The following is a 12,964-nucleotide window of genomic DNA, read 5'->3' on the forward strand; positions in this document are numbered from 1 at the left end:
GATTTTTTTCCTCAGATATTCTTTTATGGCTAAAGTTCCCCCCCCCCCCCCGCCCCCCGCACTCCTAATGTATTCTAGATTCATAATTTTGGAGACAGTTTTGCTGATTTTACATTCTTAGCTAATAGTTGATTTCAAGCACCTGTATACACACACACACACACACTCAAAGAGACTGTGTGTGTGTGTGTGTGTGTGTGTGTGTGTATTACTTATCAATTCAGGAAATATGAGCAACTCTACTCAACCTGAAATGATACTAAATTTCTAGTTCCCCATTCCCTAGGCCACTCTGTGCCTTAGCAGAGTAGCTGGGAATACTGGTTAGCACACTCTAACCCAAAGGAGACTTATCTCTAGCCCCTTCTGTGATACCTTTTTTCTGTTTTTAAGCGATAGCTAGATAACTCTGATTCTCCCATTTCCTGAGGTTATCATTTCTTACTAAGAGCCATATTTCTCATGAGTATGCAGATATACACATGCATTTTGGGCACACTCATTACCCAAATCAGTAATGGGATGCCAAGTAAAGCTGACTTGAATGAGACTAATAAAAAAAAGCACTTTTCTTCTCCTTTGCCTCCCCTTTTCTTTCTGGTACGTTCTTGATACCCATTGCCACTATGTGGCTCAGGCTCCTTATGGTTTGTGAGGGTTCACTATACACCTGATCTTCTGAGTGAGCCAATTTACTACTTTCCTCTGCTGCTGCCACCATTGCCATAGGCTGACTCTATCAGATCAAAGCAACAGAAAGAGTCATAGTAGTCCTATAAGGTTGACGGCATCTCCTATACATTTTGTGTTGATGTCACAGTAGATAATACAAAGGGATACTAAGTGTGCTTCTGGGAATACATAGTTCTCAAGCGTTTGAGTCAGAAAACTGTCTTGAAGGTTCCTACTTGATCAACTCCTTTCTATAGTCCTTCTGTGTGGCAGAAACAGGGATGAAGAGTATGACATGTGACTAAACATTGTCATAGCATTGATGTTTCACCACCTCTCCTATGTATTAGTCAATAACTATGTAGTTATGATGGAATCGCATTCTCTGCTCTGGTTGAAGATCAGAAAACACACAAACATAGACAGGTAGGAGTCTGACCTTAAAAACTGGTCTAGTGGTAACACATACACAACCATCTTAAAATTTTGTCCATTACTTATTTTGGTTCCACAGCTTATAGGCAATGTACTAAAAATCTCGTTGGTACAGACTTTGAAATATTATTTAAATTGGCCAACTCAATATTCATCACTTCTATTAAACTACTTTAGTTCAAGTCACTATTATCTCCTCCCTGAATATTTCATAGCTTCCTACTGAGCTACTTGTTTCACTCTTACCCTTTTTCCAACCCTGAGATTATTTTTTTTTGTAAAGTAGCAAGAGTGATCAAAATCTTCAGTGACTTCTCATCCCTCTTAGAATAAGAGCCAAAGTTTATATCATGACCTGTAAGATCCTTGATGATCTGACACTCAGATTAATCTCTGTTCTCATTTATTCTCTTTCTGATTGAACATCATTGGGACAGAGGCTTTAGTCCATGCCACAGAGACTTCCAAAAACTCTCTCTGAAAAGCAATGGAAAAAATATCCTCAGGTGAGGATTAACTAAAAAATAGGCATGGAAGAAGCAAGTAAATTATCCTCAGCATCAAACATTTTTTTCTCTACCACCTACCCTCTCCTGATGATCAGTTAGTTGTGTGATGTCCCATGCACCAAAAGGTTGCCAGCTTGATTCTCAGTCAGGACACATGCCCTAGTTGTAGGCTTGATCTCCAACAAATTTATTTTTCTATTTTTTATTGTTTAAAGTATTACAAAAAGTAGTACATGTATCTCTTTCCCCCCCATTTGGAAATGATATATGAGGAAAATATGCCATCCTATAGGAAGTATCAAAGACATATGCAATGGACTGAGCAGTCTCTCCTCAAAATATCCCCCAATAGATAAAATTAGAAAATGGTACTTGATTTGTAAAAAGTGTCCTTGCTATAATTAAATATAGCATTTTGCAATCAGATCATCCTGGATTATTCAGGTGGGCCCTCAATACAATCAGGTATGTCCTTATAAGGGGTCTGCTGAGTGAGATACAGAGGAGAAGACAACCTGAAGGCAGAGCAGAGAGAGATTTGAAGATGCTGGAGTTGGAGATTAGGCTGATGCAACCACAAGCCAATGAATGCCTGCAGCCACCAGAATAGGGACAAGGCAGGGAGATAGCATAGCCCTGCTTATACTTTGATTTCATTCCAATTAAGCTAATTTCAGTCTTGTGGTCTTTGGAACTGTGAAAGAACAAATGTGGATCATTTAAGCCACGAAGATAAGGCTTAAATGATAATAAGTTTTGGTAACTTATTACAATAGCCATGGAAACTGCCATAAGTTGTATATACTGCTATGTCTCTAAATGGAAACTTACATGGTTCAGGAAGCATGGGTTGGGAGCAGTAGCAGCACATTTACTCTCGCTGCAGTGATCTACTTGAGTACATGAGTTTCCTGTCCTTGAAATCCTGCACTGTGCAGGATTAGAAGTCCAGGTCCAAAATATGAAATATTGCCCAGTCAGTGTGTCTCACTGATTGAACATTGACCTATTAACCAGATGGTCATGGTTCGATTCCTGGTCAGAGCACATGTCTGGGCTTTCAGGCTCAGTCCCCAGTGGGGGCCGTACAGGAGGCAGCTAACAGATCAATAATCATCTCTCATCATTGGAGTGTCTATTTCTCTCTCCGTCTCCCTTCTTTTGTGAGAGCAATAAAAAATATATATTTTTAAATGAAATATTTCTGCTATGAAAAAAATGAGTTTGATTTAATTATAAGATATGGTTATGGCCTAGCCCTAGACATAGCATTTGTGTCCTGAAACCATAAGGAAAACATAATCAGAAAATCAGAGTGCTATGCTACATAACAGAGAAAGGGAGGAGTGTGCACCAGGTGATCCACTCAGGTGCCTTTTGGTAATTCTTTGACCAATTGTGATGGTAAATAGGCAAGTGCACTAATCCAGTATGAGAGAGGTGTGGTGACCAGAGGGCATGCCTCAGGAATATGTGTCTAGGCAGGCAAAGTGAATCTAAAATAGGTCGGGGAGGAGGAAAAGAATGAGCTTCCACTGAGATCCTGAGACCAGTTGATACAGGCTTTGGGGATGGCCTCAGAGGAAGAAAGCCATCTTGCTTGAAGGCATGTCTCTCCCTAGGCTGGCTCACATTGAAGGACATTGTGGTATAATGGTCCAGCCATTTGCCCCTAACTTCTGATAACTCCCCGTGTCCACTCAATTCAGGAGCTCCTGGGACACCAGCTGAGCTCTGGTACAGACATATTACAGAGTGGCTTCTCCCTCTGCCAAATACTGCTTTATTCTCTTTCCTTCCACAAGTGCTGATCTGAGGAGCAACATGTACTAAAAAGTCTACATCCTCCATCCCTCTCAGGACCTGCTTGAAAGAGAACTCAGGCAAAAGCATGTTAGCATTGCCTTTGAGAGTTATGGCTGAGGTGTTAAATCTTGGATCTCAGGAGAGTTCAACCAAATCAATAAATCTTCCTTTTATATCCTCTGTTCTCTCTCTGCTTCTCACCTCTGATGCCTAAAGTATAAGGTCCAGGAGGATGCGGCCAGTGTTTCCTGCCACATAGTACCTTGCCTTTAGTAGATTCTCATTAAATAGTAAATCAGTTATGCACAAGTCACTTGAGTGAATCTCTGGAAATGCGGATTTCAGGAATGCATGTGGTATTTTAAGATGTTGCATGAGAAAAGGAACACTAGTAAGCCATCGTAGACTGCTTATTGAGATGACTTGAGTTTGTTTCACTGTTTTGTTTTTCTCTGTCTTATGGCCAGAGCTGACATTGTGTTGTACATGTACACAAGAAAGGTCCTAAGTGGGAGGAGATTGTTCAGGCTGAGGTCGTGTTATTCCAGAATTAGATGTGGTTCACAAGACGAAAAGCAGCTTCGTGTGACACTCAGGCACTAGTCTAACTAGTTCTGACATTTTAAGCAGAATGTTTCCCTAATCCGCGTACTTCCAGTGTTCCTAACACAATAACCTGTGTGGGTTGAAATAAAATTGTTTTTGCTTCTTTTACACGGTTAGTGTGTTCTTGTTGTTTTGTTTGATTTATAAGGACGTAAGGAGACAGTATTAAACTTTTCTTCTACCAAAGAATAGTGTAACCACTGATACTACCTACAGAGGACAACGCATAATGAGAACCGAATCAGAGTGATAAATATCTGATGAATTTTTATTCTGAAAGAATAAAAGCAGTTTTATGAACAGTTCAGCTATTCTCTTTTGAATTTTAAAGTATTTATATTTCCAGTGATTCATAATTAGTCAAATGTATTTATTTTGAGGAAAAGAATATCATTGAACAGCTGTCTTGTTTTGAAGGGAATGGATGCTTCTTTATAATGTCGCCATCCCAATCCATGCGTTCTGTAACTGTTAAAAAAACAAGTTGGCAGGAAAGTGACAAGAACATTTTAGGTGGGTATTGACATTCACCTTGCTAGGAACTTTCAAAGCCCAAATCTACATAAATTTTCAAGTCTGACAACCATGACAGAGACCGGTAAGTCTGGGCAAGAGTGAGAGACACACTAATTTAATGCTTCCTTTTAAAGAGAGTAAAGAATAAGAAGTTGTTAAGAAAAATGGTTGTAGCTCTAACTGGTTTGGCTCAGTGGATACAATGTCGGTCTGTGGACTAAAGGGTCCCAGGTTTGATTCCGGTCAAGGGCATGTACCTTGGATGCAGGCACATACCCTATAGGGAGTATGCAGGAGGCAGCTGATTGATGTTTCCTTCCTTTCTGTAAAAAGTCAATAAAATACTTATTTAAAAAGAAAAGAAAGAAAGAAAAATGGTTGTAGAATCAGGATTGGGGTGTTGGTGTCAAAACTTGGGCACATAAGAACTGTGATTTTTGATCAAGTTATTTAACCCATCCCTGTCAGTTTCTAGGTGGTCGAATAGGACAATGAGCAAAATAGAAAGTAATAATTAAGATTTTATTCACTTACTATGACAGCATAAGCAAGAGGCAAAAGATGACCGTGACTCCATTTCCCCCAATGAAAGGGCCCCAGGTGAGGAGCAGGTGTATCAGTGCAGATGGAGGCCTTGTCTCGGTTCTCAGGATCATTGAAGAAAAGGGGAGGATGGGTAGAAAGACAAGGAGTGGAGACAGACTGAGTCTGAATGGGTAAAAAGTGTTGTAGTCAAGACCTCCTGATAAGGGGTCCTCCATGATAGCGCCTGAGCTGCAGCTCTTAATAAGGAATCTCCAAATAGGTGGCTAAACTGGGATCCAGATGTGTCTAAGCAGGGCGGGCCCAGAGGGACTGAGTCTTTCAGGACAACTGCCTTCAGTGCTGTGCGTGCCAGTGTCCTCCACAACTATAGGGGGCAGCTTTCCCCAGGAGGCGTGGCAGGCAAAGCCTTTGTAATTGCCTGTGGTCACGCCCTGGGCACTTCTCACTGACACAAACACAGAGAGGGCTTACCAGACATCCCCCCGAGTCAGTGGGAGAGGGCTGTCCCCAGCCTGGGTCCGTGTTTTCTCACATAACTGAATTTTTTATGAGACCTTGACTGCATTGTAAAAACAAAACAAAACACAATTTCTTAAAGCAGGTACCTTCATTGAAAAAGCAAAGCAAACAAACCTGTCCATCTGGCTTCTGAAGCCCAGACAGGCTCTCAGCTAATTTGAAGAGCAGGTTGGGTGGGGGTCTGGGTGTTATATACCCTCCCGTCTATAAGCTTCAACATTCCTTTGCTGAATATCTTGGTACAGATTCATTCTCAAGATCCCCCTTTTTTATTTTGTTGTGGCTTTCCCAGCATTCATGTGAAGTGCCTGGCAACCTTATCTGGCAAAGCCTTGGGTCTGCTAGCTTCTCTGCTTAGGGAGTAAAACTGCCCTTTTCCCCTTTCCTTTCTGCATTCCCTCCTCCTGGAGGTTTTTGTAACCATTTGCTATTGTGTCCTTGGCCAGGGAAGATAATCTCTTGTTAGTTACAAGCTGCCTGCACACTGCCCACACTGTTTGGCCTTGTTTTAATGTCCCGTCTCAGATTCCCTCTTCCTCGGCCAGCATGAACAATTTTACATTGTTTTCTGGAACTGGATTCTTCACTTGCTAGCGGTCAGAATAGATTTCAGTCATTTAAACAATCCCAAATTCAACAGCGTAACATAATTAACTTATATTTCATGCTTATTAAATAACGCTTTTCCAAATGAGGGCTTAGGAATGCAGGCATTTGCCGTGTAATGGTGTTGTCTTTTTATTCTGTGCCCTCTGAGGTCATTGGGAAAGAAAAGCATACATAATGAAACCCCCTCAGGAAATCATGACGGGATCCAGGGTGGCATGTGTGACCCCTGCTCACCTCTCTCTGCCAGAACCCAGTTAAATGCTTATAAACTATAAGGACTATTGGGTAACACAGACTTCCTCTGTGCTCAGAAAGAAACATCAAATAGGATCTGATGGGGGGGTGGGGAGCATTGGCTCTTATACCACACTCTGAGATTTGTTTCTCACCTTTAAATGCCAATAGTAATACTTCATAATATTTTTAAAAGATTAAGGGGGAAATAGCCTATAAAATGATTAGCATCATATCTAGGGAAAAAAAAAAAAAAAATATATATATATATATATATATATATATATATATATATATATATATATATATATATATATATAAAGCCTGTGGCCCGAATGCTGTAATGACCAAAGACAGGCACGTGTGGGCAGGGCTGCACTTGTGGGTAGGTGGGACTGTGAGCACCGTGGGGTGGCGGGCGGGTGGGCGGGACACATGTGGGTGGGCGTGGCTGTGTGATTTCACATGCTGGGCTTCTATATTAAATAATCTATAAATACTAATTGTAATTATTGATACCATGTGAGGAAATTCCCGATGTCCTTAGCAAATACTTATTCTCTGACAAACAACAAGATGTATGCAAAAGCAGCTGTGATTATAAAAGGTACCATCAGTTTTGAAACTTCACTGCAGGAAGAACAAAGAGCAAATAAAACATAAAAAGAGAAGAAAAAAAAAGCAGATTAATAATAGTAAAAGCACATCTATTTCAAAAGGAGATATTAAACAGAGTTAAAATATTCAGTGAGTGGAAAAATTAGACATAGACCACAAGAAATAATACGACAGGGCATGAAAGTGCAATAGATGACAATTTCCGGGTGGGGGAGGGGGAGAGAAGAAAACTAATTTTGGAAAAATAAAATAAATTAGTCAGGAAAATAAAATAACATATATACTGTTGCAAAAAATATATGTATAATCAAGAGTATGGCAAATAAAAAAAATATAAAATTGAAATAAAGTCAAAATAGCCCAGCTGGTGTTGCTCAATGGTTGACATCGACCCATGAACCAAGAGATCCCTGGTTGGTCAGTACACATGCTGGGTTGCAAGCTTGATTCCTGGTGGGGGCATGTAGGAGGCAGCCAATTGACATTTCTCTCTTACTGATGTTCCTGTCTCTCTATCCCTCTCCCTTCTTCCCTCTCTAAAATCAATTTTATAAAAACATATTAAAGAAGTAAAAATATACTGATATCAAGACATTTCAAAATATACAAAAATACAGTAGAATAAGAGGCAGGGAATAGATCTATGAAAGATCCATAAAAAATGGAAATAGTAAATCCTTACTTATGAATAATTAAGTTAAACATTTTCCAGTCAAAACACACACAGAATTACTGAATGAGTGGAGGGGAAATCTCAAGATCCAAAAATATGTTGCATACAAGAGACTAACTGTAGCCTTTAAAAATGTATTATACATAGAGAGTGAAGGGATGAAAAAAGACATTTCAAGTAAATGGTAACCATAAAAACAGGGTTTGATCCATATATATCAGATGATGTAGACTTTAATCTGGTGAGAAAGCCAGTACTGGGTACTACAAACAGCAGTATTCAGGGCTATGAATTAGATGAGAACAGTTTGTCACTAGAACTGGCAATTATTCTACTTATGGATTTGTCTTTCTTGACTGTCATACATAATTCCACCAGACACAAAAATCTATGTTCTTATAGAATGCCTTAGTCACTATCATGATATAAAATTAGTTTACTTTTGACCAAGGAATACATTTTACTACCAAAAAATGAGACAATATAAATATACTAGTTGAATTAACTAATATTACTATATTCCAAACCATAGAGAAATATCTAACAGGTGAGAATGATGTAAATGCATATTCAAGTCTTACTGACAGAACTCACAAGGAGGCAATAACATGAAATTTAATAGTGCTATCCTTCAAGATGAGTTTTATGTTTTAGCCAGTGACCAATACATGATGTATATTTTTTGTTAAATTAAACAGGTTAAAAAAATTAGAGACTGAAATTTGGTGCCTTGAATTATTGCCCAATAACACCATTGCCAACATTTTCCTTTCATCCTCAACTCTGTTAATGAATGCATGTAGTTGTCAACATAGGATTGCTTCTACCATAATGGATATAGTATTTCTATTAAACTGGAATATGAGAATAAACACTTGACATCTTTTTTTAAATTCTGATTTGCAGATATGTTTTATTTGACTTTTAGAGAGAGGAATGGAGAGAGAAAGAGACATTGATGTGAGAAACTTAGATTGGTTACCTTCCATATGTGCCCAGACTAGGAACTGAACCTATAACCTTTTGTGTATGAAACAACACTTCAACAAATTGAGCCACACTGATCAGGGCAAACACTAGACAATCTTTTATCTCTCTCTGCCGTTGGGCAGAAAGCTGTGACTTTGGAGTACTAAACCTAACTTATCAAGTGGGAACATAGGCACTGCTTCAGAATGATGATGAGGGAATGTCTGGAACCTAGAAAGGAAACCTTTTCAGATACTCATATCCTGTATAAATGGAAGTAATGGAGGCAGTGATTTCTAAAATTATAAATAAGTAGAAAGTAATGAAGGTAGGAATCTTGACCTTGACTAAGATTCCCCAGGGGGAAAAAAGGTATTTTATCATCTCCTAAAATAATGAATCAAAATCAACTGAGAAGTGAGGTATTAGGTGAAAGAAAATATTAATAACAATCATGGCATCATTAACAATTTTCAACAAGGTCTATAGTAACTAAGCATATTTTCTTCCATTTTTTTGCATTAATTTGTATATATTAACCACTTTTACTCTCCTCTTCTTCCCCAAACTATAAATATAAGGTGTGCTGGTAGAGGTTAAAATAATGTCTTCTAGAAAACCAAAAGGATATTTTTAATGAAAAATTAGTGAAAGGAACAACATATCTGAATGGAAACACTTATTGAGTGTGCTATGGTCTCTCCTTTTTTGGGGAGAAGGGGAATGCATCTCAGTTTATACAATGCATAATGTCACTATAAAGGAAAACACTAGTTGACATCGCTCTTTTAAATTAAATATTGATAAGAGAATGTATAGATGCTTGATCGGGGAAGAGGTGAATGGACAAGGATGACTTCAATGCTCTTTTATCTATCACAGGGTCTGGTTGTTAGAGACTACATATTTCAGAAATTCTGCTATCAGAGTTTCAAATTTCAAACTGCCAATGTAAGGCATTCCCTACAAGATTTGAAAAATAAAAGACAAGCAGAAGCCAGTCTTGCTGCTATAGTATTGGCAAGAATGTGATAGCTTCCATAGGCACCATAAAATGTCTTTTATTTTTACAAGCAACTTGAGACGTCTTGTGGCAACTTGTACACATTGGTACTATAGATAGTCGAGTTTATCAGAAGAAACTTCTGCAATTTCTGCTTTTTTTTTCTCTAAATACCTGAACGGTAGATGTTCCTTTCTTTAATTTGATCCCTCCTTTATCTTCCTACTGCTGTTCTTCCAATATTTGTAAGCCTCTGATTTTCTGATGTAGATTCCATCTACTTTAAATACTAGACTCAGTCCTCTCTACCTAACAAACTAGACTGCATCCTCGATTTATCCTGCACTTAAATGTGTCCTTCAGAGATTCTGAAAATAGTCATTTTTCTCCTTTAGATAACAGAAATGCATGCATATGTACCTTCGTTAAATATACTCTCATGTTTAATATGCATGTAAAAATGCAGACATAAAATCTTATGTGCACTTTATTTTTCATATATGTATTACTTATTACAATTATGATTTCAAGGTTTGGGAATCTGGGCTTTTGCCAGGTTATAAAGGTTCAAGGCTGAGGAGAAAGATTACACTTGCTACGTGTTTTAATCATGCTCATGCTGCCTTTGGAGAGGTATGATGAGGCCAGATGCAGTTCAGAGGGAGAAACTGGGAAGAGTGTGATGGGTTTGTTACACCTGCAGTTGCCTCAGGAGAACATGGGATGCTCTACAGATCCTCCTCCAGAAAGCATAGAGGCCTGCCAAGAGGCCGAGGGAAAGTGGGGGACTGTAGACAAGTGTTTTCATCCTGTTTCTTCAGGAAGGAAAGGGTGAGACAGTGCAAGGAGGTTTATGATTTTTTTTTCTTTTTTACTGAATTTATTGGGGTGACACGAGTTAAGAAATGTTTATGATTTCTAATTTGGGGGCATAAGGGTGCCCCTAGTTTTCTGGTACTTGGCCCTGAGGGACTGGGTCAGCTGTAGAGTGTCCTGGAGTGTGAGACCAGGCATGAGTTCACTAGCTTTTTAAGAGAAGAACTGATTGGCTTCTAGTTAGAGCCTCAAAACTGAGTATACACAGCATTTTTTTAAAAACAGTGTCACAGCACAACATACCATTAGAAGTACACACACTTAAGAAGAAAATATATTTCGTGTGTGTTTATATGTATGCACATATATGGTTGTATTTGTGTGTAGAAATATATGCCCATGTTTGCATTAATGTTTGAGTTGAGCCTTTAGTACCAACTCTCTTCATGGGTTTTTACATTGTGCTGTGAGGAGCACTAGCCATAATTATCTGGCAAAGTGCTTTTGATTTAATGACCTCTAGGATTTTGTAATAATGAATAGTCATAATATACAGAAACAAGTTCATAAGATGCTAAAAATATACCCTAATTTCTTCTTTTTTTTTTTTTTAAAAAAAAGTATATTTTATTTCTTTTTAACAGGGATAGATAGAAACATCGATCAGCTGCCTCTGGCACACTTCCTACTGGGGATGTGCCCACAAACAAGGTACATGCTCTTAACTGGAATTGAACCTGGGACCTTTCAGTCTGCAAGCCGACACTCTATCCACTTAGCCAAACTGGTTTTGGCCACCCTAATTTCTTCTTGATACTTTGTGGATATCTATATCCTTTAGATTATCCTCATATTGCTAGAGTTAAAAAATACAATCTCTAAAATAATTACATTGTACAGGTAACACAGTTTAGGCAGAAATAGTGAATTTGAAGGCACAGAGAATATCCAAAGTAAATTATAATAAACATAAGTAAATCATTCCAAGTACATAATATAATTAAATTACAGAAAACTGTGGTAAGATAAGTTATTAAAAGCAGCTAGAGGAATAAAAAAATGTAAGCTTACCTATAAGATAACTGATGAAAAGTTTAGACAACTTTTGGGACATATTAATAACAAAGAAAATCATTGAAGTTCAAATTTAACTGTGTCCTATATTTTACATGGAAACCCTATCAATAATCAGAAATATGTGCCATATATTTTTTGAAAAATTTCCCTTGAGTAGAAAGCTTTGAGTGATGATAAGTGCGCTGGAGATGAGAATAAAAGCTGAATCAGAGAGATGAAATTATTCATGCTTGGGTAGTAAAGGCTTGAGACTTAGTTTTTGTTGTTGTTGGCTGTCAAATGTTTATTCATTTACTACTGCTTGTTTAATGCTTTTGAACACCTTAGTAATTGTGGGGTGGCGGGGTGGGTAATATAGCATGGCTGCTCGAGTTGCTATAGAACTTCTCCATCACAATTCTGCTATTCTCTAAGCAAGCCTTCCGTTTTCTTAACCATACACCTTTACGTTCCTTCTATATTCAGTGTGTCCTATCCTCTTCATCGTCATGTTTATTTCTGTACTAGAGGCCAAATGCACGAAATTCTTACAAGGGGCTTAGGCCTCATAGGCCCCACTGCCTTGGCCCTCACAGCCCTGGCTTTGTCCAAAAGGTTGTTTTGCCGTCTGGTTTAATTAGAATATTAGCTCTTTATTATATAGGATTTTTGCTACATAGATTTCAAAGACAAACTCAAAAGTAATTTTTTCACCTGGCCAGTGTAGCTCAGTGGTTGTGTTGACCTATGAACCAGGAGGTCATGGTTTGATTCCCCATCAGAGCATATGCTTGGATAGTGGGCTCGATTCCCAGTGTTGGGTATGCAGGAGGCAGCCAATCAATGATTCTTTCTCATCATTAATGTTTCTCTTCCTCTCTCTTCCTCTTTGAAGTCAATAAAAAATATATTAAAAAAATAATTTCTAAACATTTTCATGAGCTACAAAATTACATTACCATCAAATGAAAAAAATATAGAGATTACCCATGTTTTCCAATAGCAGCCTTTTTACACACCTAATACAGTATAGTAATTGCCACATTGTCATGTCATTCCTACCTGGAGAGATTGAAGTCCTGAATGACAGGGACAGTATATTATCAACGGTGTTGTTAGGTACTATTTCCTCAGGGCATAGATCATTGACTGGCATGTGCTGAAAATGTGAGTTAAATAGAATTAAATTTGCAGACATAAAAATCCTTATGGTGGCCCACAGTTTACTGAAAATGTGCTAACATTGATAAAGGGCAAATTCTGCTATCCTTTCTGGTCAGCTGCCTCATACAAAAAGATATCACAAACATTTGAAGGAATTGCTGCTGCAGCTCCTGGGAATTTATTACCAGGTTTAGCAAATGTGCTTGTACAGAT

Source organism: Pipistrellus hanaki (genome assembly GCF_964339955.1).
Source record: "Pipistrellus hanaki genome assembly, chromosome: 9".
Lineage (NCBI taxonomy): Eukaryota > Metazoa > Chordata > Mammalia > Chiroptera > Vespertilionidae > Pipistrellus > Pipistrellus hanaki.